Consider the following 22,883-nt stretch of genomic DNA (forward strand, 5'->3'; position numbering starts at 1 on the left):
AAAATCTCACACTGGTATCAGTGTGGGTTTAATGTGCTGAGATGTTTGATACCAAACTTCTCAGTTTTCAGTAAAGCAATTACGGTGCTGTGGAACTCGTAATGACAAACTCCCAGCACCATATACTCTTTATGGCATTACTGCATGTACAATGTCTAAGAATTGGCTTAGACAGTGTAGGTGTACAGGGCTCATGCACCTGTACCCTCACCACTGGTAGTGCACCCAGCTAGAGGGATGGCTAACCTTTGCCAGGGCAGTGGGTTGTAGGCATGGCACACAAGGATGTGTGCCATGCCAACTTTTCACTTTGTTTAGCCACCAAAACATGCAGCCTGCAATGGCAGTGTGTGGGTGTAAAGGTAAAGGGCCTCTAAGGGTGGAACAGTATGTACTTCAGCCTTTAGAGGTCTTCCTTGGTCACAGTGCCCTTGGTATCTGTGGTACCTTTTACAAGGGACTTACATGTGGCCAGAGTTTTGCCAATTGGGTTTTGCATCAGTACAGTTTAGGGAAAGAACATAGGCCCTGGGTACCTGGTTGTCAGGAACAGAGGGCACACTCAATAAAAGTACATCAACAGTTTGGCATAATGTGGGGGCAACAGTGCAAAAAGGGGAAGATCCTACAAAGTTCCAGGTGACAGAACCAATGCCTAAACCACATCAAAAGAAGTGGCAGGCATATACTCCACCTGTCCCTCATTACCCTCAATGTGGGAAGAACACTCAGTCCCATCTTCCACTGCCTTAAAAGAGCTGTTTAAAGTAATTAATCAATGACTGGGAGACATAAAAACTGTAGATATGCGCCCTCAATGCCAGATGGGCCCCAGAGTAAACCTTCTTCAAGGATAAATCTACTTTCTTGTCTGTCTGGTGTCTAATCACAGAGTTCCACCACATTGGCAACAAATAAAAATATAGATGTTGAATCAGGCAATGCATTCTGCATGTCAGTAATGAAATATAGCTTAGACATAAAGTAAGGCATCACAATCCTCTTAGGATCATCCCATTCCCTGTATAACACTCCCATAATGTCGGGATGCACGGGTTTCGCCACCCTGAAACTCATATTTTGCTTAACATGAGCTAGCAGTTCAGGGAGCAAGTCCTTCCCAATATAATTCCCCTTCTGCTCCTCAAATGATGCTGGCAGCTTCTCCTGCAAACAAGAGGAAACATCAGCAGATCCTTCCTCAAAACCAAGCCTGGCAGGAGCTTTAGCCACATTAAGCTCCAACAAAGTCTCTCTTATCAGCCTGCGATCGTCCTCCCCCTCCTTAGAATGCTTTGGGGGGGGGGGGGGAGAAAGATGGCTCACTGCAGGAGAATACAGCATGCCTCCTCTTACGAGAATGCTTCCCCATGGCACTCTTCACATACAGAATATTTACTTGCCAAAATCAGTAAACAAAATAACATTGCTATGCAGGCCTACTTGGAAAGGAGACCTCAAATACCATCCCTTTGTTTGCACCTAGCATTGAAGTTGTCATCCCTGTGCATGCATGTTCACCCCGGGGTCCTAAGCGTGTCCAGGAATGGGCCGGGAAGAAGCCTGGATTCCACCGCATCAGCGGCTCAGACGGTGCCCACATGCTGCTTGAAACTGCAGCTCGTCTCCATGTGGGTGACAACTAAATGCCGCCCAGTGAATGAAAGCAGCTCTCATAATACCGGAAAACCCAATCTGAGTACCAGGACCTCACTAGCCCACAGTTTGCATTTACCGGGCTTTAGCATCTTACCTGGGGCGCCTAGTCCAAGAAGAGGCGACCACTGGGTGAGGGAAAACTTCAATTTCCTGTAGTCGACTCCCCCCCCCCCCCCCCCCCCCAGCGGGAGCCAAAAGTCCTCCTTCCCATCTCGTAGAGACAGAAAAAAAGGACAGGAAGAATGCTTGGTAGGGTATACCCTTATACACTAATGCCTATGGTGGAGGGTCTCCTTGAAGCATTTTCCTGTTTTTTTTCTGTCTCTAGAGGTGGTTCCATCTCATTATTAATGAATGGGACGGAGACAGGAGGACATAGAGGTAATGTATTTTTTATATGATGCCTTTAGTTGTACCTCCTTATCCCTGTCTTAGATTTTGAATGAAACCTCTAGGTGATGTCTTACAGGTAAAGTTCTGCAGCAGTTTGCCTGATCTAGGTGGCAATATATCCCCTTGTAGGTGGAAGTCATTGACACTTTTGGCCAAGTTTTTGTTTTTAGTTTGGATTGATTGCATTGGTTATGCTGTTCACTCTGCTTTCCGAAGCTTGTTCCACTTTTTCAAATATTGAATGTCCAACAGATCATTAGAGAAAGATCTTATGCCCCAATATTAACTGGTGAGTGCGTATTGCGTGCAGTAAAATGGCAGGGATATATTAGGAATCACTGTACAGAAACTGAATCATATGAATTAGTCTTCATTGAGCCTTGGCAGTAGGAGTAAGAGAGTCTTGGGTTAGGTCTTGAGTCAATATTCTTATGTGTAAGTCTTTATAGAACCTTTGGTAGGTTTTCAGTGAGGCCTGGGTTGGGTTTTTCATCTATCTTGGGGGCCGGTCTTCTTTAAGCCATGTAGGCATCTTCACATCTCCATGGAGCCTGGAGTTGGGTAGTGTGGGCGGGCCTTCATCATGCTTTGGGAGTATGTCTTCATTGAGCTTTGGGGATAGGACCTCATCAAGCCATGGTGTTAGTCTTTACCAAACATTTGTATAGATCTTCTTGGTGTCTTGGAATTCCTTCTTCTTTGTGTCCTGAGTGAGATGTTCATGTGGGTTTAGTGATAAGCATTCCCCAGACCTTGCTGGTAGGTGTTCATTGACCACAGTGAGTCTGGCTAGTCGTCTGATATATTTTAAGATGTTTCCCAGTAGTCTTTGATGGATTAGCTGGCTCTTTAGAGATATTATAAAAACACTATTTAATGTTTCAGGACTAGTAAGTGACTTTTAGCTCTTAACTACATTTATCATGCAGCCCATGTAATGCAGCAGACTCACCCATACTAACTTACACCAAGTAATTGATCAGAAGAATGATGAGCTCTAACCCGCATAAGTGCCACACTTGTGTTAATTTTTGCGCCCCCACAACTCACCCAGCACACCGTCAATGAGTCTTTTTAGGTCATATCTGGCACCTCCTGAGTAGCTCACCAGTCTGAAACCAGGTAAGCCGAAAGGAGAACACTGATGCACACGCTTTGCACAATGTTCACACATATAGCATTTAAAAGATAAGTTGAAATTACTTGATAATTGAAAACAATCTCAACTTCATCGGAATAGAACCATTTTTCGAAAAAGGATTTTTTATTCTTCATCTACATTTAGTAACTTCACCCTCCTGTGACTAATACGATTAATAAAAGATGCGTACACAATTGAAGCCTGATTTAATTTCACTTCATTGCAAAGCTGATGAACTCGAGAGATTTCACAAAGACATGGACATTAGCATTCTTTTGTTATGCGCTTCTCCATGCCTACCTGAGAACTAGGAAATAAATACTTTAGTGCAGGCACTGGTGAGCTCTCTTTGCTATTATCCAGCTATAAGATAAGAAGAAAATATATGTGACGATTATCATAAATCAGGAGAATAAATACAGATACAAAATATACGATTAGTTTGATTGGTATTTCTGATTCAGAGACACCCAACATGGAGGGGTCGCTGAGGTTTTCAGGTTTGATGTTTACTCCTTTTACAAGTTAAACACATAGGAATGGGGAACTATTGAGTGGATATGGAATTACCATGTGGGGGTCCTATTAACAAGGAGTTTGACACATACATATACCAGTTGCTGTAATCAGCAGGTCGTAAATGACTGCAGGAGCTTCTGTCTGGGAAAGTTGTGGAGGGAGAGGGTAGGGAGAGTTGGGGGAGGGAAGGCAAAAATTAGTTCTGGCAGGAAGGAGCATTGAATGCTCCTCTCTTGCCAGAGTAAACGTTCGGGTGGAAATTAATACCACATTTCTTGTATTGGTGGGCAATATAAATTACAGATTCCTAATTCATGGTACACAATTTACCCACTTCGTGAAGATGGACGGCTGAGTGACCCTTGCCAAGATTCAAACTCATATTCTCCAGAAGATCACATTGGAAACAGTAAACAACCAGCTCACTGAGACATCGTTCACGTGCAAATAATGTGTTATAGGCGTTGGCAGCATTTCATGCCAAAGCAGGTACAAGTGTGACATTTTCTGAAATGTAGGACCTCTAGTTGAAGGGCAATGTTTACTTCTGAGTCCACAAAAGGCACCGAAGAGATTCGACTTGTGAGCGATATGCTGAGAAACTTTAGGTGTAAATCTACTTATTTAACCGCATCGCTGCGGCAGCTTTTCCCGCTGTGTGCTGCATTTTTAAAATTACCGCATTACATGACAAGCTCAGCTCGTCATCAGCACACGACAGGTAAGCCTCATGACGAGCTGAGCTCGTCATCAGCATCGAAGTGGTTAAGGCTGCTGTTTCCACAGAGCCCCCTGCCACTTAACGATGATAGAGAAGAGAGTTATGTGGTAAATTCAGCATTTGTTGCTGACCAGGCACTCTGCAGCATACAGGACCACTCTTAGTCGCTGTGCGATAGTACTCATGTTTGGAGTCCAATTTAGGAGTATCCTCTTGTGACGACCACATCTTTGGATACGTTTCTTATGTGCGATTCTAGGGGCATATTATCATGAACGAAGTTAAGATTATCGCCACTTTAGATGCAGGAAACTGCCGCTAAAGCGGCTATAATGGGCTTGATAATATTCCGTAGAGAATTCCAATAGAAGCCCATGTTCACCCCAGAACATGGGCTTCTATGGGAATTCCGAAGGGTATATTATCAAGCCCATTATTGCTGCTTTAGCTGCAGTTTCCTGTCGCTAAAGTGGCGATAATTGTAACACAGTTTCTGGATAATATGCCCCTTAGTTTTATATTTTTATAGTTTCTTTGGAAAGACAGCAGACACAGAAAGCCCACCTATATTGCTATGGGTGTCACCTCCATGTAATACAATGGATGACGCCACATGTGCCACCAAGACGCCCTCCTTTTATTCTGATTGCATGTATATGATGGTCTCTACCAACATGTCCTCTAGACTGATTTACAATATTTTGCCGTAGGGTGGCACTGCAGGTCTTCCTGCTGCGGTGCTCTATGGCAAAAGAAAACAGGCAGGAATGCACTGTAACTTTCAGATACCTGATTCCTGTTATCTGCTCCTGCGATGGCCCTCAATTGGCTGCCATGCGCCAACACAGGAACCGTTGCACCATGAGTCTAGGGTGCTTGCGTTGTGGGGAAGATTGTTTTTGGGCAGGAAGGAATACCTTCCTGCAAAAAACAATCAAGGAAGGCAATTTCCATTTTCTATGTGTGATACAAAATGCAGCACACATAGAAATAGGAAACAAGCATTTGAAATGCAATCGGTCTCGCCTTTGGAACTTATATGTATTTACCTATGCAGCACCTTAGCCTGGGTGCTGAAACATCTACTGTTCTATATCATGGAGGGAAAGTAAGCACCAAACTGGGTGACACGCCAGGTATGGGAACACATGGAGTGAAATATTGCCTTTCAGCTGGAAATGGTATAGTCCAAAGCTCTGTTTTTTTAATAGAAAATCAGAGCCTTCGGTAGTGATATCACTGAAAATACAGGATTTGAGAATAATATTATTTTCTACGGGTGCTCGTGGAAGACAATTTTTATGGACTGGAATCTAGAGAATGCTAAAGTGATTCTGGTGTTTTACTGACCTCTGCTGGTCGTTTTCTATCAAGAAAGTTAAATAGAGGCAGTTGCCAGAAAATTAAAAGAAAGAAAGTCCCTCAGCAGGAAGCAATTCTGGTATTTTACTGCTCTCTACTGGTTGTTTTCTATCAAGACAGTTAAATAAAGGCAGTTGAACAAGCAGAAAGAAATTCTGGCATTTTACTGACCTCTACTATTGTTTTCGATCAAGGCAGTTAAATCGAGGCAGTTAAACAGAAAATAATTCCCTACACAGAAGCAGACAAGTCCTAGGGCTGATCTCCAGAGCCCACAAAATACATGCACATATAAGTATATACTAAAGTATATACAAGAGGTCTCGAATGCTCGACCTAAAAACGAGGAAAAATAATGTTATTTCTCCTTGTTGCCCCTCCCTTACGCCTCCTTTAGGGCGCATAGGCTTTTGGCACATTCTCAGGTTTATAGCTTGTCATAAATCTAGGAACGTGTCAAATGCCATGGATGTTATGTAGGAACACCCACTGTAATGCCCATGGCACACCTCTCCATCGTAGTGTGAGGCAACGTAACGACTTGCGCTGCGTTGACTCACTCCATATCTACAAGGCCATGTAAAGCCACGCAGGGTGTCTTTACGTGGCATGTAGATATGGCTAAGCCCTCTGCGCCACTGGAAAATCACAAAAAGTGACGTTCAGGTGGCACATAAGGCTTGTAAATGAGTCCCTTTGAATTTGAATTGTACTTTCTGATATAGCCACAACAGAACACACCAACAGTGCTAGATCACGAGTTCAAGAAGCACTTTATGAAATTAAAATGAATACATCTTTCAACGGAAAGAAGAAGCCATTCTTGCGTGTTTACCCTCTGTAAAACCACAGCATTGTTACCATGATAACTAACATAAGGTGTTAGAACTTTAAAGCAGACTAGTTAACAATAATATATATTCTAGCTCAAATCACCTTGAAGAACCTGAAAAGCATCCGAATGAACAGTGACTTTCCTATGAATTTTCTTCTGTTGCATACATTCTCCTAATTACTGGAAAATACACATGCATGTTATGTCCAACTGTTTGTCTGTTTGTCAAAGAGGTGCATGACATATTTAGTAATGGCTAATTTTAGTTAACATGACAATCTATCCCTAATAGACACTTTTGTAAAAAAGTTTTTTTGTTGAGATGTGGATGATATGAATATTTAGGACAGCCTTTTTAATCAAAACAAAAAATAAGCTGGAGCCTACAGATGTCTTTTATTTTTAGAATTTTCCTTCTCAGCCTTGGAATTAAGACTTGTAACTTTTCTGCCCTCACAAAGCAAGTTACTTACAGACTAAACCCCACTTCTGCCACAGGGTAATCTTCAAATTGTAGCAGCAGTTTCCCACCTCCTGCTGGTCACATGTAAGACAGTGGTCTATTTAATCCTACCCTACCCTGCAACGGAAAAATATTAAGTTTAGATTGCCTAAAAAAACAGGGAAATATACCCTTGCATTGAAAAGGGCGGCTAGCCAGGCAGGTGCTCTGCAGGAATGGGAACTGTGAAACGATTTTCACTCTGTCTAGAACAAATCACGATTCATTAACGGCATGGAGGAAATGGCAGTAAGTACATAATGAAGAATTCTGCTTCTCAAGAGTCAAAAGGTTGATCTGAAATGACATCGGACAGTGAAGAGCAGCAGCTTGAACTGAGACTTAGCCCTGACAGGCACCCAGCCAGGCAGTCCAAGAGCACAGACTCTGAACCCCCTGCTAAAGACTCACAGCCTGATTTAGACTTTGGAGGCCCTGTGGGTTACTCTATTTGTTGAAAGGAACTGCTGTCATGGCGGTTCCTGTCATGATACAAAAGGTTCTGTGGATGACTTGCATCGGTTTTGTTGGCCGTCCACCAAACTTTTAAAATGTTTTGTTTTTCAGAAATAAACTTCCAAAGTGCAAGTTTGTTATTTAAAAAAACTAACGGCCTCTACACCCTGATAGTTTTCTCCCAGGATGTGAGGGGCCATTTTTTTTTGCCTGTCCCTCAATACCAGGTTTCATCTGATGGTGATGGACAAAAAAAAAAGTGACCATCCACTGTAAATATAGTGGATGATGTGATGTATTTCCTCTGACAGTCCTTAGCCCATCACAGATGGCTTTCGGTTGATGGAACCCAGATCCATTGTGTCTCCATTGCCAGAAAGGTGGTGGTTCTCCCACACCTACATAGGGGAGATGGAATGTCAAGTTGATGAACAAGGTACTCCGTAACATTTACGATGGAGTACCCTGTCCTCAAAATTCTAAATCACGCCCCTAATGACAATAGTAAAGACTCAATAAACAGACATAAAAATGTATGAGTTTATAAATTAAGTAATAAATCAATGAATGGGAGGGAGAATAAACAATTGAAAAAGTGGACTTACAATCAAAGACCAATAGGTGAGGAAATAATTTACCATATGAATGCATGACCAATTAAATACACTTTAAAACTGTTCTGCAAACTGTAGCATTTTGAGTTCTTTCTGGTTATTAGGAGTGTATGCACCAAGGACCTCATTTATGAAACGTGTTGCATCGCTGCAGGAAAACAGTGATGCAACACTTTTCAGTGCAACATCGTTGGGACACCATGGATGCGCCGTATTTACTGTATGGCGCTCCATGTCACAAGGATTCATGGATACGTCAGTGTTCCTAACATATCTGTAGGTGTAAAATTGGTGCATTTCTGGAGTGTGTCTGAAAACAGACGCAACTCCAGCAATGTGTCTTTTTCTTGCCCAAAAAAACCCATATTACATTAAACAGTGTAAATGTTACTCAATTCATCTTTTTCAATAAGTTCAGGGCTGTCCAAAGCTGTCATATTGGATAAATATAAAGAGAAAAAGCCTCTAGGGTCTATTCACACAGGTAATGTACACTTGGGAGTTATTTTTATTTGTTATTTTCATTTGTTATTAACTCCTGTACTTTAGAGTAACTTGACTACTTTTTGCTATTCACAACATCAAAGTGTCAAGTTACTCAAAAGTGTATACTTACATGATTCCACCCCCTGAAACGGGGTAGAGCCAAATTTATGAGCATACGTTACTCCTGCCAAATGAAATAGTATTAAGTGCAGCACCACAAAATGCGAACCACTGATACTGCCACTCTCTCTCATAACAAATAAAGGCAGTAGAACTTAAAATAAAAATATGCAACAATTAACATTAACTTAAAATAAATTATTCAAAATAGATAAAAATGGAAATAACTATAATTTAGCCTTACAAATATGCAAAAATAATACCCTTCAGTAGGGCGAAGAAGGCATCCATGATTAAGAGGCGTTCCAGCCTCGAAACGCGTCGGATGAGATGGTGTAATTTTTTAAATAAAGGGAACCCAGAAGCAAGCGGCAGCGAGGCAATTAAGCCGAATGGACAGAAGCAGCTTGTGTGCGTCTCCGTAGCTCAAGGGCTTTGGTGAAGAAAATTATTGCACGGCTGCCTTGGCCGTGGGAGACTGCACCGGTTTTCAATAAGACTGACAAGTCAGAAGGAAAGCAGCCCGGGTGGAAACTTTTCCATCTACGAAGTAAGCTGCTTCTGAGGGTGACAAAGGCTTGTTTCACGGACTCCTCGCCCTACTGAAGGGTATTATAATGAAGCCACAATGACACCAGGGGGACCGAGCCTACTGAAGGTTTTACGAATATGCAGCATTTCATGGACTTCAATTACCAGAATGCATACAAGGTCCAGGAACTGCCACACCCACTGAGGGCAGGGTTTTCCACACTAATATATTGTGAATTGAAATGCTGCGTGGTCATTTCCCCCTGTGAAGGCACCCATGATTAAGAGGCGTTCCAGCCTCGAAACGCGTCGGATGAGATGGTGTAATTTTTTTAAATAAAGGGAACCCAGAAGCAAGCGGCAGCGAGGCAATTAAGCCGAATGGACAGAAGGAGCTTGTGTGCGTCTCCGTAGCTCAAGGGCTTTGGTGAAGAAAAAAAAAAAAAAATATATATATATATATATATATATATATATATATATATATATTCACTGAAAAAACCATAGGTTTCACACCAGTTATAGTTAGGAATTAGCATTTAAAAAACCTATTAAATTCACTGACAAAACCAGTTATAGTTAGCTGGAAATTTTACTGATATAAAACCAATGAAATTCCACGTTATAGTTAGTTGGACTCACTATAACTTGCGCGTGCAATGCACTGCTGATGACGTCACATATTACATCACTCATGACATGGTCAGTGACATCACTCATGACATCACTGATGACACCATCCAGTGAATATGTGTCTTTCTGAAAAATAAATATTAGTGAGTAATGTTTAAATATTTAAATATATATATTATTGTTTCACTTTGTTTATAAGTGGCTACATGTGTTGGTAAGTAGCTACATGCGTATGTATATGGGTTATTAGATGTTTCTCTTAGTATCAGTATGAGTGTCTATATGGTTTGGTGGGGGTATTACTTAGCACATAGATGCATGAGTGACTGACTCGCTGTTTGTATGTGTTTTGAAGACAGCATATGTGCAGGACTGTATAGATGGATGAGTGTGTATATGTGTATGTTAGTGAGTGAATGACTGTCTCACTAGTGTCTTTATCAGTAACTACATATGTTTTAATCTAGTATATGTGAATATTGATGTATATAAGTGAGTATATGTGAGAGTAAGAGATTGTAAGAGTTCCTGTTTAAATAAGTATGTGTTTCTATAAGTGATTGTTTAAGAGAATAAATATGTGTATTTTTCAATACAAGTAAGGTGGAAGTGTGTGTATAACTCTATATTCAAATAAATGGATGTTCAATAGTTTATTTGCACGTGTGAGTATGTGTGTGAGTAACTTTTGGATGACTGTCGGTGTGTAACAGGATGTATAGGTGTATCACTTCATATGATAAGTGAGTATATGTATGAGTGACTATATAGAACTGTTGGTGAATGACTGGATGTGCATATAGATGGTGGAATTACTGAATTGCTTGTTGTAACTGATATGGGTATCTCCATTTTTTTTTAAATTTCAGTTTCTATTTTTGAATATGTGTTTCAAGGGTTACATTACAGTGAAAGGAGGTCTGTCACTATGTCACAAGGATGGTGTCATCAGTGATGTCATGAGTGATGTCACTGACCATGTCATGAGTGATGTAATATGTGACGTCATCAGCAGTGCATTGCACGCGCAAGTTATAGTGAGTCCAACTAACTATAACGTGGAATTTCATTGGTTTTATATCAGTAAAATTTCCAGCTAACTATAACTGGTTTTGTCAGTGAATTTAATAGGTTTTTTAAATGCTAATTCCTAACTATAACTGGTGTGAAACCTATGGTTTTTTCAGTGAATTTCAAAGGTTTTTTAAATGCTAATTCCTAACTATAACTGGTGTGAAACCTGTGGTTTTTTCAGTGAATTTCAAAGGTTTTTTTAATGCTAACTCCTAACTATATAAGACCTGAAAGCCCACCAGGAATCTCCAGTATGCGCCAGGGGACTGCATTGCAGAGAGGTGTAATGAAGCCACAACCCTTTTTACACCTCTCTGCAACGCAGCCCCCGTGCATGTTTGAAGAGGGGAAACTAATTCCCCTTGCATACTGGGGGCCCCTGGGGGCCTATTAGCCCACCTGGAACCTCCAGTATGCGCCTGGGGCTGCATTGCAGAGGTGTAATGAGACTATGCCCCTTGTTACACCTCTCTGCAACGCAGCCCACTGCCGCGTTTGCAGAGGGGGAACTAATTCCCCTTGCATTCTGGGGGTCCCTGGGGTCAACTAGTCCACCAGGAGCCTCCAGTATGCACGAGGGAGCTGCATTGCAGAGAAGTGTAATGAGGCCACACCCTTGTTACACCTCTCTGCAATGCAGGCCACTGGCGCCTTTGCAGAGGGGGGACTAATTCCCCTTGCATACTGGGGGTCCCTGGATCATATCTGCCCAAACACCGATATTCCGAACGATTGTAAATGACTTTTCTTGAGAAACTTTTGGATTTGGATTATCATGTCCTATACTTTGGAATTTTTGAAAGACTGACTTTGAGGATGCTATAAATTACTCAAGTCTGCCCGAATTGTGTGGGTAAAATTGATACCTAGTCACTTTTAATAAGAATATACTTATGTCTCGTCTAACATTTGGAAGAAATATCTAGTTATATGACAACGGGATACCGACATAACTTGAAGGAAATAAGAACGCCCTGAAGAAGTTCTGTTGTACAGAACGAAACGTTTCGGCTGGCTGTGGTACATAAACTTAAGGAAAATAAAAGCATTTGAATATACACCAAGATTCAGCGCTTCAATAAGTACTCTAAGTGATATGATTTGATTGGACTCATTGTGAAAGTGGTGCTGTGCCAAACTTTGGAATATTCTCCACTACTCTCTACTACTTACTCTCTCCCACTCTCTACTACTCACTCTCTACTGCTCTCTACTACTCACTCTACTACTTACTCTCTACTACTCTCTACTACTCAGTCTCTACTACTCACTCTCTACTACTCTCTACTACTCACTCTACTATTCACTCTACTACTCTCTACTACTCACTCTGCTACTCTCTCTACTGCTCTCTACTACTCTCTACTACTCACTCTCTACTCTCTATTACTCACTCTCTACTCTCTACCTCTCTACCTCTCTACCTCTACACCTCTACCTCTCTACCTCTCTCTACACGCACACATATAGACATATATGCATATATATATGTGCATATGCATTTATATATATGTATGTGTATATATAAAAAAAACAACTAAACATTTTTTTTTCTAATCAGCTACTTTTAAAACTGTCATTCTTTTTCCCCATGGTACACTCCCCGGTACGCTTACCGGTGCGCGTACCGGGCGCTCACCCCGCGAAAATCAAAAAAAAAATTTATTTTTTTTTTGCCCCGTGGGGCCCTTTTATGGCCCCCACATCAAACCTAGGGGGTCAAGGGGGGTCTACTCTGCCCCCTTATGGTCATTTCCCCCTTTGTTTTGGCCACCTCTTGTGTCTCGATCCTACCGAGACACAAGATGGCGGCCGCTCCGGACTGTTTAGAATGTTTACAGACCCCCCAGAGCCAATCAGCTTTCTCCGCGCAAGTCGCGTGACGCGCCCGGTGCGCGTACCGGGCGCTCACCCCGCGAAAATCAAAATTTTTTTTTATTTTTTTTTTGCCCCGTGGGGCCCTTTTATGGCCCCCACATCAAACCTAGGGGGTCAAGGGGGGTCTACTCTGCCCCCTTATGGTCATTTCCCCCTTTGTTTTGGCCACCTCTTGTGTCTCGATCCTACCGAGACACAAGATGGCGGCCGCTCCGGACTGTTTAGAATGTTTACAGACACCCCAGAGCCAATCAGCTTTCTCCGCGCAAGTCGCGTGACGCGCCCGGTGCGCGTACCGGTGCGCTTACCGGAGCGCTGCTATAGATATATATATTTTTTTGAACCTTAATTACTCAAAATCCACTGGAGCACATATCTTGAGACATAGCAAAGGCACATCGGGCTACCAGTCCCTACAATTTTGCCAAGTTTGGTGGAAATCCATTCAGCCGTTCGGGCTAAAAGTGAAATCGACCGCCCTATGGAAATTAACATGGGGAAAACGCGTTTTGGGACCCCCCTTTTATCTCGGCCCCCGCTTGACGAATCCCCCCCAAACTTTCAGGGAAGGACCGGACCGCCATGAGACCATTTTCCTGAAAATTTCAGGCAGATTCGTCAACCGGCGCCAAAGTTATTCAAAATAGAATGTTGAGATTTAACATTGAAAATTATCCTAACTATAACTACCTACTGGCGACCGCCAGTAGGTAATATATATATATATATATATATATATATATATATATATATATTCCAAACAATACGCCCTTGCGCTCAGGATATGCACTCCGCAATGTTCCTTCCACATTCATGGACTTTTAGCCTCTCTGCAGCATGTTTGCCTTGTGTCCCTTAATGGCAATGATACTCGACGCGTTTCGAGGCAGACGCCTCTTCATCATGAGTTTCAAACAGAGGCAAGGAAGGCTCACCTGGTGAATCACTTTCTTTTATTTTCATTACATGACTCCGCCCACAGTGGGCTTGGCTTGCAGTTTATCGCCTTGATTCATGTTGGTCCTTGCAGTTCAGGTGAGTGTTAGTTTTCTTCCTTTAGTAGGCTCCAAGCCCCTGTTAACATTAAAAATATATGTTACATCCTTTAGTAGGTTGGCACTTCAGGGTTACATGCTAATTAAGCAAGGGAACATCGTGTCACAGATCGGGATTGTGGCCCTCTAAGTCCTTCCATTACAAGTGGTGCACCTCCTGTTACCGCGGCACGGGCAGCCGTGTTTCAAAATTCCAAACAATACGCCCTTGCGCTCAGGATATGCACTCCACAATGTTCCTTCCACATTCATGGATTTTTAGCCTCTCTGCAGCATGTTTGCCTTGTGTCCCTCAATGGCAATGATACTCGACCCGTTTCGAGGCAGACGCCTCTTCATCATGAGTTTCAAACAGAGGCAAGGAAGGCTCACCTGGTGAATCACTTTCTTTTATTTTCATTACATGACTCCGCCCACAGTGGGCTTGGCTTGCAGTTTATCGCCTTGATGCATGCTAGTCCTTGCAGTTCAGGTGAGTGTCAGTGTTCTTCCTTTAGTAGGCTCCAAGCCCCTGTTAACATTAGAAACATATGTTACATCCTTTAGTAGGTTGGCACTTCAGGGTTACATGCTAATTAAGCAAGGAAACATCGTGTCACAGATCGGGATTGTTGCGCTCTCAGTCCTTCCATTAGAAGTGGTGCACCTCCTGTTACCGCGGCTCGGGCGGCCGCGTTTCAAAATTCCAAACAATACGCCCTTGCACTCAGGATATGCACTCCGCAATGTTTCTTCCACATTCATGGATTTTTAGCCTCTCTACAGCATGTTTGCCTTGTGTTCCTCAATGGCAATGATACTCGACGCGTTTCGAGGCAGACGCCTCTTCATCATGAGTTTCAAACAGAGGCTAGGAAGGCTCACCTGGTGAATCACTTTCTTTTATTTTCATTACTTGACTCCGCCCACAGTGGGCTTGGCGTGCAGTTTATCGCCTTGATGCATGCTGGTCCTTGCAGTTCAGGTGAGTGTTAGTGTTCTTCCTTTAGTAGGCTCCAAGCCCCTGTTAACATTAAAAACATATGTTACATCCTTTAGTAGGTTGGCACTTCAGGGTTACATGCTAATTAAGCAAGGGAACATCGTGTCACAGATCGGGATTGTTGCGCCCTCAGTCCTTCCATTAGAAGTGGTGCACCTCCTGTTACGCCGGCTCGGGCAGCCGCGTTTCAAAATTCCAAACAATACGCCCTTGCGCTCAGGATATGCACTTCACAATGTTCCTTCCACATTCATGGATTTTTAGCCTCTCTGCAGCATGTTTGCCTTGTGTCCCTCAATGGCAATGATACTCGACGTGTTTCGAGGCAGACGCCTCTTCATCATGAGTTTCAAACAGAGGCAAGGAAGGCTCACCTGGTGAATCACTTTCTTTTATTTTCATTACATGACTCCGCCCACAGTGGGCTTGGCTTGCAGTTTATCGCCTTGATGCATGCTGGTCCTTGCAGTTCAGGTGAGTGTTAGTGTTCTTCCTTTAGTAGGCTCCAAGCCCCTATTACCATTAAAAACATATGTTACATCCTTTAGTAGGTTGGCACTTCAGGGTTACATGCTAATTAAGCAAGGGAACATCGTGTCACAGATCGGGATTGTTGCCCTCTGAGTCCTTCCATTAGAAGTGGTGCACCTCCTGTTACCGCGGCTCGGGCAGCCGCGTTTCAAAATTCCAAACAATACGCCCTTGCGCTCAGGATATGCACTCCGCAATGTTCCTTCCACATTCATGGATTTTTAGCCTCTCTGCAGCATGTTTGCCTTGTGTTACTCAATGGCAATGATACTCAACGTGTTTCAAGGCAGACGCCTCTTCATCATGAGTTTCAAACAGAGGCAAGGAAGGCTCACCTGGTGAATCACTTTCTTTTATTTTCATTACATGACTCCGCCCACAGTGGGCTTGGCTTGCAGTTTATCGCCTTGATGCATGCTGGTCCTTGCAGTTCAGGTGAGTGTTAGTGTTCTTCCTTTAGTAGGCTCCAAGCCCCTGTTAACATTAAAAACATATGTTACATCCTTTAGTAGGTTGGCACTTCAGGTTTACATGCTAATTAAGCAAGGGAACATCGTGTCACAGATCGGGATTGTTGCCCTCTCAGTCCTTCCATTAGAAGTGGTGCACCTCCTGTTACCGCGGCTCGGGCAGCCGCGTTTCAAAATTCCAAACAATACGCCCTTGCGCTCAGGATATGCACTCCACAATGTTCCTTCCACATTCATGGATTTTTAGCCTCTCTGCAGCCTGTTTGCCTTGTGTCCCTCAATGGCCATGATACTCGACGCGTTTCGAGGCGGACGCCTCTTTATCATGAGTTTCAAACAGAGGCAAGGAAGGCTCACCTGGTGAATCACTTTCCTTTATTTTCATTACATGACTCCGCCCACAGTGGGCTTTGCTTGCAGTTTATCGCCTTGATGCATGCTGGTCTTTGCAGTTCAGGTGAGTGTCAGTGTTCTTCCTTTAGTAGGCTCCAAGCCCCTGTTAACATTAGAAACATATGTTACATCTTTTAGTAGGTTGGCACTTCAGGGTTACATGCTAATTAAGCAAGGGAACATTGTGTCACAGATCAAGATTGTTACCTTCTCTGTCCTTCCATTAGAAGTGGTGCACCTCCTGTTACCACGGCTCGGGCAGCCGCGTTTCAAAATTCCAAACAATACACCCTTGCGCTCAGGATATGCACTCCACAATGTTCCTTCCGCATTCATTGATTTTTAGCCTCTCTGCAGCATGTTTGCCTTGTGTCCCTCAATGGCAATGATACTCGACGCGTTTCAAGGCAGACGCCTCTTCAACATGAGTTTCAAACAGAGGCAAGGAAGGCTCACCTGGTGAATCACTTTCTTTTATTTTCATTACATGACTCCGCCCACAGTGGGCTTGGCTTGCAGTTTATCGCCTTGATGCATGCTGGTCCTTGGAGTTCAGGTGAGTGTTAGTGTTCTTCCTTTAGTAGGCTCCAAGCCCCTGTTAACAATAAAAACATATGTTACATCCTTTAGTAGGTTGGCACTTCAGGGTTACATGCTAATTAAGCAAGGGAACATCGTGTCACAGATCGTGATTGTTGCCCTCTCAGTCCTTCCATTAGAAGTGGTGCACCTCCTGTTACCGCGGCTCGGGCAGCCGCGTTTCAAAATTCCAAACAATACGCCCTTGCACTCAGGATATGCACTCCACAATGTTCCTTCCACAGTCATGGATTTTTAGCCTCTCTGCAGCATGTTTGCCTTGTGTCCCTCAATGGCCATGATACTCGACGAGTTTCGAGGCAGACGCCTCTTCATCATGAGTTTCAAACAGAGGCAAGGAAGGCTCACCTGGTGAATCACTTTCCTTTATTTTCATTACATGACTCCGCCCACAGTGGGCTTGGCTTGCAGTTTATCGCCTTGATGCATGCTGGTCCTTGCAGTTCAGGTGAGTGTCAGTGTTCTTCCTTTAGTAGGCTCCAAGCCCCTGTTAACATTAGAAACATATGTTACATCCTTTAGTAGGTTGGCACTTCAGGGTTACATGCTAATTAAGCAAGGGAACATTGTGTCACAGATCGGGATTGTTGCCCTCTCAGTCCTTCCATTAGAAGTGGTGCACCTCCTGTTACCACGGCTTGGGCAGCCGCGTTTCAAAATTCCAAACAATACACCCTTGCGCTCAGGATATGCACTCCACAATGTTCCTTCTACATTCATGGATTTTTAGCCTCTCTGCAGCATGTTTGCCTTGTGTCCCTCAATGGCAATGATACTCGACGCATTTCGAGGCAGACGCCTCTTCATCATGAGTTTCAAACAGAGGAAAGGAAGGCTCACCTGGTGAATCACTTTCTTTTATTTTCATTACATGGCTCCGCCCACAGTGGGCTTGGCTTTCAGTTTATCGCCTTGATGCATGCTGGTCCTTGCAGTTCAGGTGAGTGTTAGTGTTCTTTCTTTAGTAGGCTCCAAGCCCCTGGTAACATTAAAAACATATGTTACATCCTTTAGTAGGTTGGCACACCAGGGTTACATGCTAATTAATCAAGGGAACCTCGTGTCATAGATCGGGATTGTTGCCCTCTCAGTCCTTCCATTAGAAGTGGTGGACCTCCTGTTACCGCGGCTCGGGCAGCCGCGTTTCAAAATTCCAAACAATACGCCCTTGCGCTCAGGATATGCACTCCACAATGTTCCTTCCACATTCATGGATTTTTAGCCTCTCTGCAGCATGTTTGCCTTGTGTCCCTCAATGGCAATGATACTCGACGCGTTTCGAGGCAGTTTCCCTTGCACGCTCTTCATGAAAAATCCGGCCCATGCAAATGAGATATAAGTGGAAGTCACATGGTCCATTTTTGAAAAAAGAGACTGCCTCCCGTGATCAAGGCTCGAGCAGAGCAGAAACGTTGGGAGTGACTGCTGCCACCTTTGTGCTGTCTCACTATTAAATGTAATTGAAATGCAACTCTGCCAAGTGTTGGTGCACTTCTTTGAAAGTTGAAGGAGGAATCGTGGTGATTTTTAACAGAAGCCCCGCGCTGGTATGCACTAACCGCCCTTCAAGGAACAGGCTTGTGTTGTGGGGCACTGTGTTGTGAATTTAATGGTTGAAGCCTGACCTACTTGCCCCCAGTCGGTGTAGTGTGTGGCAAGCTGGGAGCAGAGGAAAACATTTCCGAACTGTTGGCTGAAGGAGCATTTCATAACAGTGAGTGAAACTGATATAACGAACTGTGTGAGTTGGCGGACTTGGCCTTTACGCAAGGGAAAATATACAAATAAGAAGTGTTTGCGCAATATTGTCATCTATAAATAAGAAAAGACAGCTCTGTTGCACCTTTATTAACGTAAAGAGTTTTCCCTTGCGCGCTCTTCATGAAAATTCCAGCCTATGCAAATGAGATATAAGTGGAAGTCACATGGGCCATTTTTGAAAAAAGAGACTGCCTCCCGTGATCAAGGCTCGAGTAGAGCAGAAACGTTGGGATTGACTGCTGCCACCTTCATGCTGTCTCACTATTAAATGTAATTGAAATGCAACTCTGCCAAGTGTTGGTGCACTTCTTTGAAAGTTGAAGGAGGAATGGTGGTGATTTTGAACAGAAGCCCCGCTCTGGTATGCACTAACCGCCCTTCAAGGAACAGGCTTGTGTCGTGGGGCACTGTGGTGTGAATTTAATTGTTGAAGCCTGACCTGCTTGCCCCCAGTCGTTGCAGTGTGTGGCAATCTGGGAGCAGAGGAAAACATTTCCGGACTGCTGGCTGAAGGAGCATTTCATAACAGTGAGTGAAACTGATATATTACCCTGAGTGCGGCAATACTTCTTCCTAAGTAAGCCTTTTTTCATCAAGCATGTTTTAAGCTAGTCCAATAAACAACCGGAAGGACCCATTTTTAAACTGGCTTCGATATATTTTCTTGATTATTTTACAGACGTCTGACATCCAACCTCCACTTTCTTCCATATAAGCAGGCTCAAGCTTAAATAGTTACTGTAAGTCTGTTTCACCATTGAATCACATGCCCATTTCTAAGGAAGGACATCTACTCAAACTTATCTGTTCATTCCATCAGGCTCACAGTCTTCCAAAAGAAGGTTGTCGATTGTATCAACCAGAGAAGGTGAGAGTTTTCAGGTGACAGGGTATATATGGCCTAAACAAATTGGGCAATCTAAGAGGTTATCTAAGTGTTGCCCTTTTTGTTTTGTGTTTCAGCTGCGTGGTCCTGAAGAGAACTCTAGAAGGTGCAGAGTCAAAATATCGATTCCCTATTATCGACCTACAGTAATATTGAGTCAAAAATATTGAAGGTGAAGAATATCGAGGTCAAGAATATCGTTGGCCAGAATATTGACCCTAAGGTAAGTAATATCGATTTTTTTTATATCGATATATGTAATATCGAAGTTAGTAATATCGATATCAAATATATCCATGTCACTAACTTCGATGTTAATAATATCGATATTTGTTTGTTGTTATGCATTTTATTATGTATGTATTATGTATTTTATATGTATGTGTTATATGTTTTTTGTTAGGTATTTTATTTGTTTTAAATTGTATGTGTACTATTTTTTATATATTAAAAATGTTATTTTTAATTTAATTTTATGTTTTAGTACTGGAGCTGGTTGTGGGTTTATAGGAGAATAGGGTGGGAAGTAATTTAATTATAGTAAATTAATTATTACATTTTAGTATTTGTAAAAGAATTTTAATTAATTTTTGCATTTAAGGTCTGCAGCGGGTTGTGAGTTTATAGGAAATAGGGTGGGAAGTAATTTAACTGTGATTAGGAAAATATTTCTTTTTTATTGGTATTCATAATTATTTTATTTATAATTAATTATTAATTGGTAATTAATTATTTTAATTGGTAATATTTTTTTAATTGGTAATTAAGGTTTGTAATTGGTAATTACATTTTTTAATTGGCAAATAAGTTTTTTTAATTGGTAATTAAGGTTTGTAATTGGCTATTATATTTTTTAATTGGTTATTAAGTTTGTAATGGGTACTTAGGGGCCCATTAGGATGACGGGCGGACTTTGCACGCCCGTCATCCCATCATAAATCGGGACCGCCCGCCATAAGGGCGGGGGTCCCGGGGGTGCCATTAGGATGTGCCCGCCACAGTGGCGGGCACATCCTGTATTTTCAGCATTGTGACGAGCGGTGCTCTCTGCACCGCCCGCCACAATGCTGAAAATTGAATTTAACATTGTCATTTGCAAAGCGGCAGGCACCGCGCAGTGCCTGCCGCTTTGCAAATGACAATGAAGGGGGGTACCACAGGTACCCCCCACGTGAACCCCCCACCTGTACTTCACTCTGGGGGCCCACAGGGGGCCCCCAGAGGGAAGACCGCATGCCTTTTCGTGGCGGCAACGCCGCCGTGGAAAGGCACTGAACACCACGCATCATAATATGTCTGGCGGTGTCTATTAGACACCGCCAGCATATTATTCCTTTTCCGCCCCGGCCGCAAGGCGACCGGGGCGGAAAAGTGGCGGGCGGTGTTTCCTTCCGCAGCGGTCCCCCCGCCATTGTAATGTGGCGGGGGGGGGAAAGGGTGGCGGGCGGGCATTTCTGTCGGGCGGATCGCCACCTCCACCATGGCGGTGGCGATCCGCCCGACATCGTAATGGAGCCCTTAATGTTTGTAATTGGTAATTACATTTTTTAATTGGCAAATAATTTTTTTAATTCGTAATTAAGGTTTGTAATTGGCAATTACATTTTTAAATTGGCAATTACTTTTTTAATTGATAATTAATTTTTTTAATTGATAATTGTAATTGTTAATTAATATTGATTAATTGGACATTTATTTTATTCATTGGTAAATCATTTTCTAATTGTTAAACAATTTGTAATTATTAATATGTTTTTTGTTTTGAAAAATATTTTAGTGTTCAATATGTATTATTTGGTAATTTATATTTATTAATTTATTTTTATTGGTATTTATTGTTATTTTATTGTTAATTAATTATTGAATTGTAAGTATGTTTTTAGTAATTATTAATGGGTATTTGCAAATTATATAGAGTTATTTAAAAATTAAATGTTTAAATATTTTATTTACAACAATTATTTATAAGTATGTTATATTTAACTTCTACACTATCCAATGCTTTTCCTACTGTTGCACTCTCTGGAGTGGGAATAGTAATATTTACCCCTACACTATCCAATGCTTTCCCTACTGTTGCACTCTCTGTAGTTAGAATAGTAAGTTTTTACCCCTACGCTATCCAACGCTTTCCCTACTCTTGCACTCTCTGGAGTGGGAATAGTAATTTTTACCCCTACGCTATCCAACGCTTTCCCTACTGTTGCACTCTCTGGAGTATGAATAGTAATTTTTACCCCTACACTATCCTACGCTTTCCCTACTGTTGACCTCTCTGGAGTGGGAATAGTAATTTTTACCCCTACGCTTTCAAACGCTTTCCCTACTGTTGCACTCTCTGGAGTGGGAATAGTAATGTTCACCCCTACGCAATGCAATACTTTCTCTACTGTTGCACTCTCTGGAGTGGGAATAGTAATTTTTACCACTACGCTATCCAACGCTTTCCCTACTGTTGCACTCCCTGGAGTTGGAATTGTAATTTTTACCTCTACGCTATCAAACGCTTTCCCTACTGCTGCACTCTCTGGAGTTGGAATAGTAATTTTTACCCTTACGCTTTCCAACGCTTTCCCTACTGTTGCACTCTTTGGAGTTGGAATAGTAATTTTTACTTCTACGCTGTCCAACATTTTCCCTACTGTTGCACTCTCTGGAGTTGGAAAAATAATTTTTATCTCTACTCTATCCAACATTTTTCCTACTGTTGCACTCTCTGGAGATGGAATAGTAATTTTAACCCTACGCTTTCCAACGCTTTCCCTACTGTTGCACTCTTTGGAGTTGGAATAGTAATTTTTACTTCTATGCTGTCCAACGTTTTCCCTACTGTTGCACTCTCTGGAGTTGGAAAAATAATTTTTACCTCTATGCTATCCAACGGTTTCTCTACTGTTGCGCTCTGTGGAGTGGGAATGGTAATTTTAAGTTCTATGCTATCAGACATTTTTATTACTGTATTTTTTTCACTCATGGATTTTGAATAGTATTTTTATTTATTTAGCTATTTCATATTTTTGTATAAATTTAGATAATGTAGTATATAATTAATTTAAAAAATATTAAAAGTATATTACATTTTTTGTAATTTATTAAACATTATTCTTTATTATTTATTTTTGTTTTTGTTTTATGTTTGTAAATGTATTTGTAATTTATATTTGTTATTAATTTATAAATTATTAAAATAATTATAACTTATTGTTAAGTATGTATATATTATATATTTTCTTTATATGTTTAATTAATGTATTATTATAAATGTATTATTTATTATTTTT

This window comes from Lissotriton vulgaris, chromosome 2_1 (genome assembly GCF_964263255.1).
Source record: "Lissotriton vulgaris chromosome 2_1, aLisVul1.2, whole genome shotgun sequence".
NCBI classification, from domain to species: domain Eukaryota; kingdom Metazoa; phylum Chordata; class Amphibia; order Caudata; family Salamandridae; genus Lissotriton; species Lissotriton vulgaris.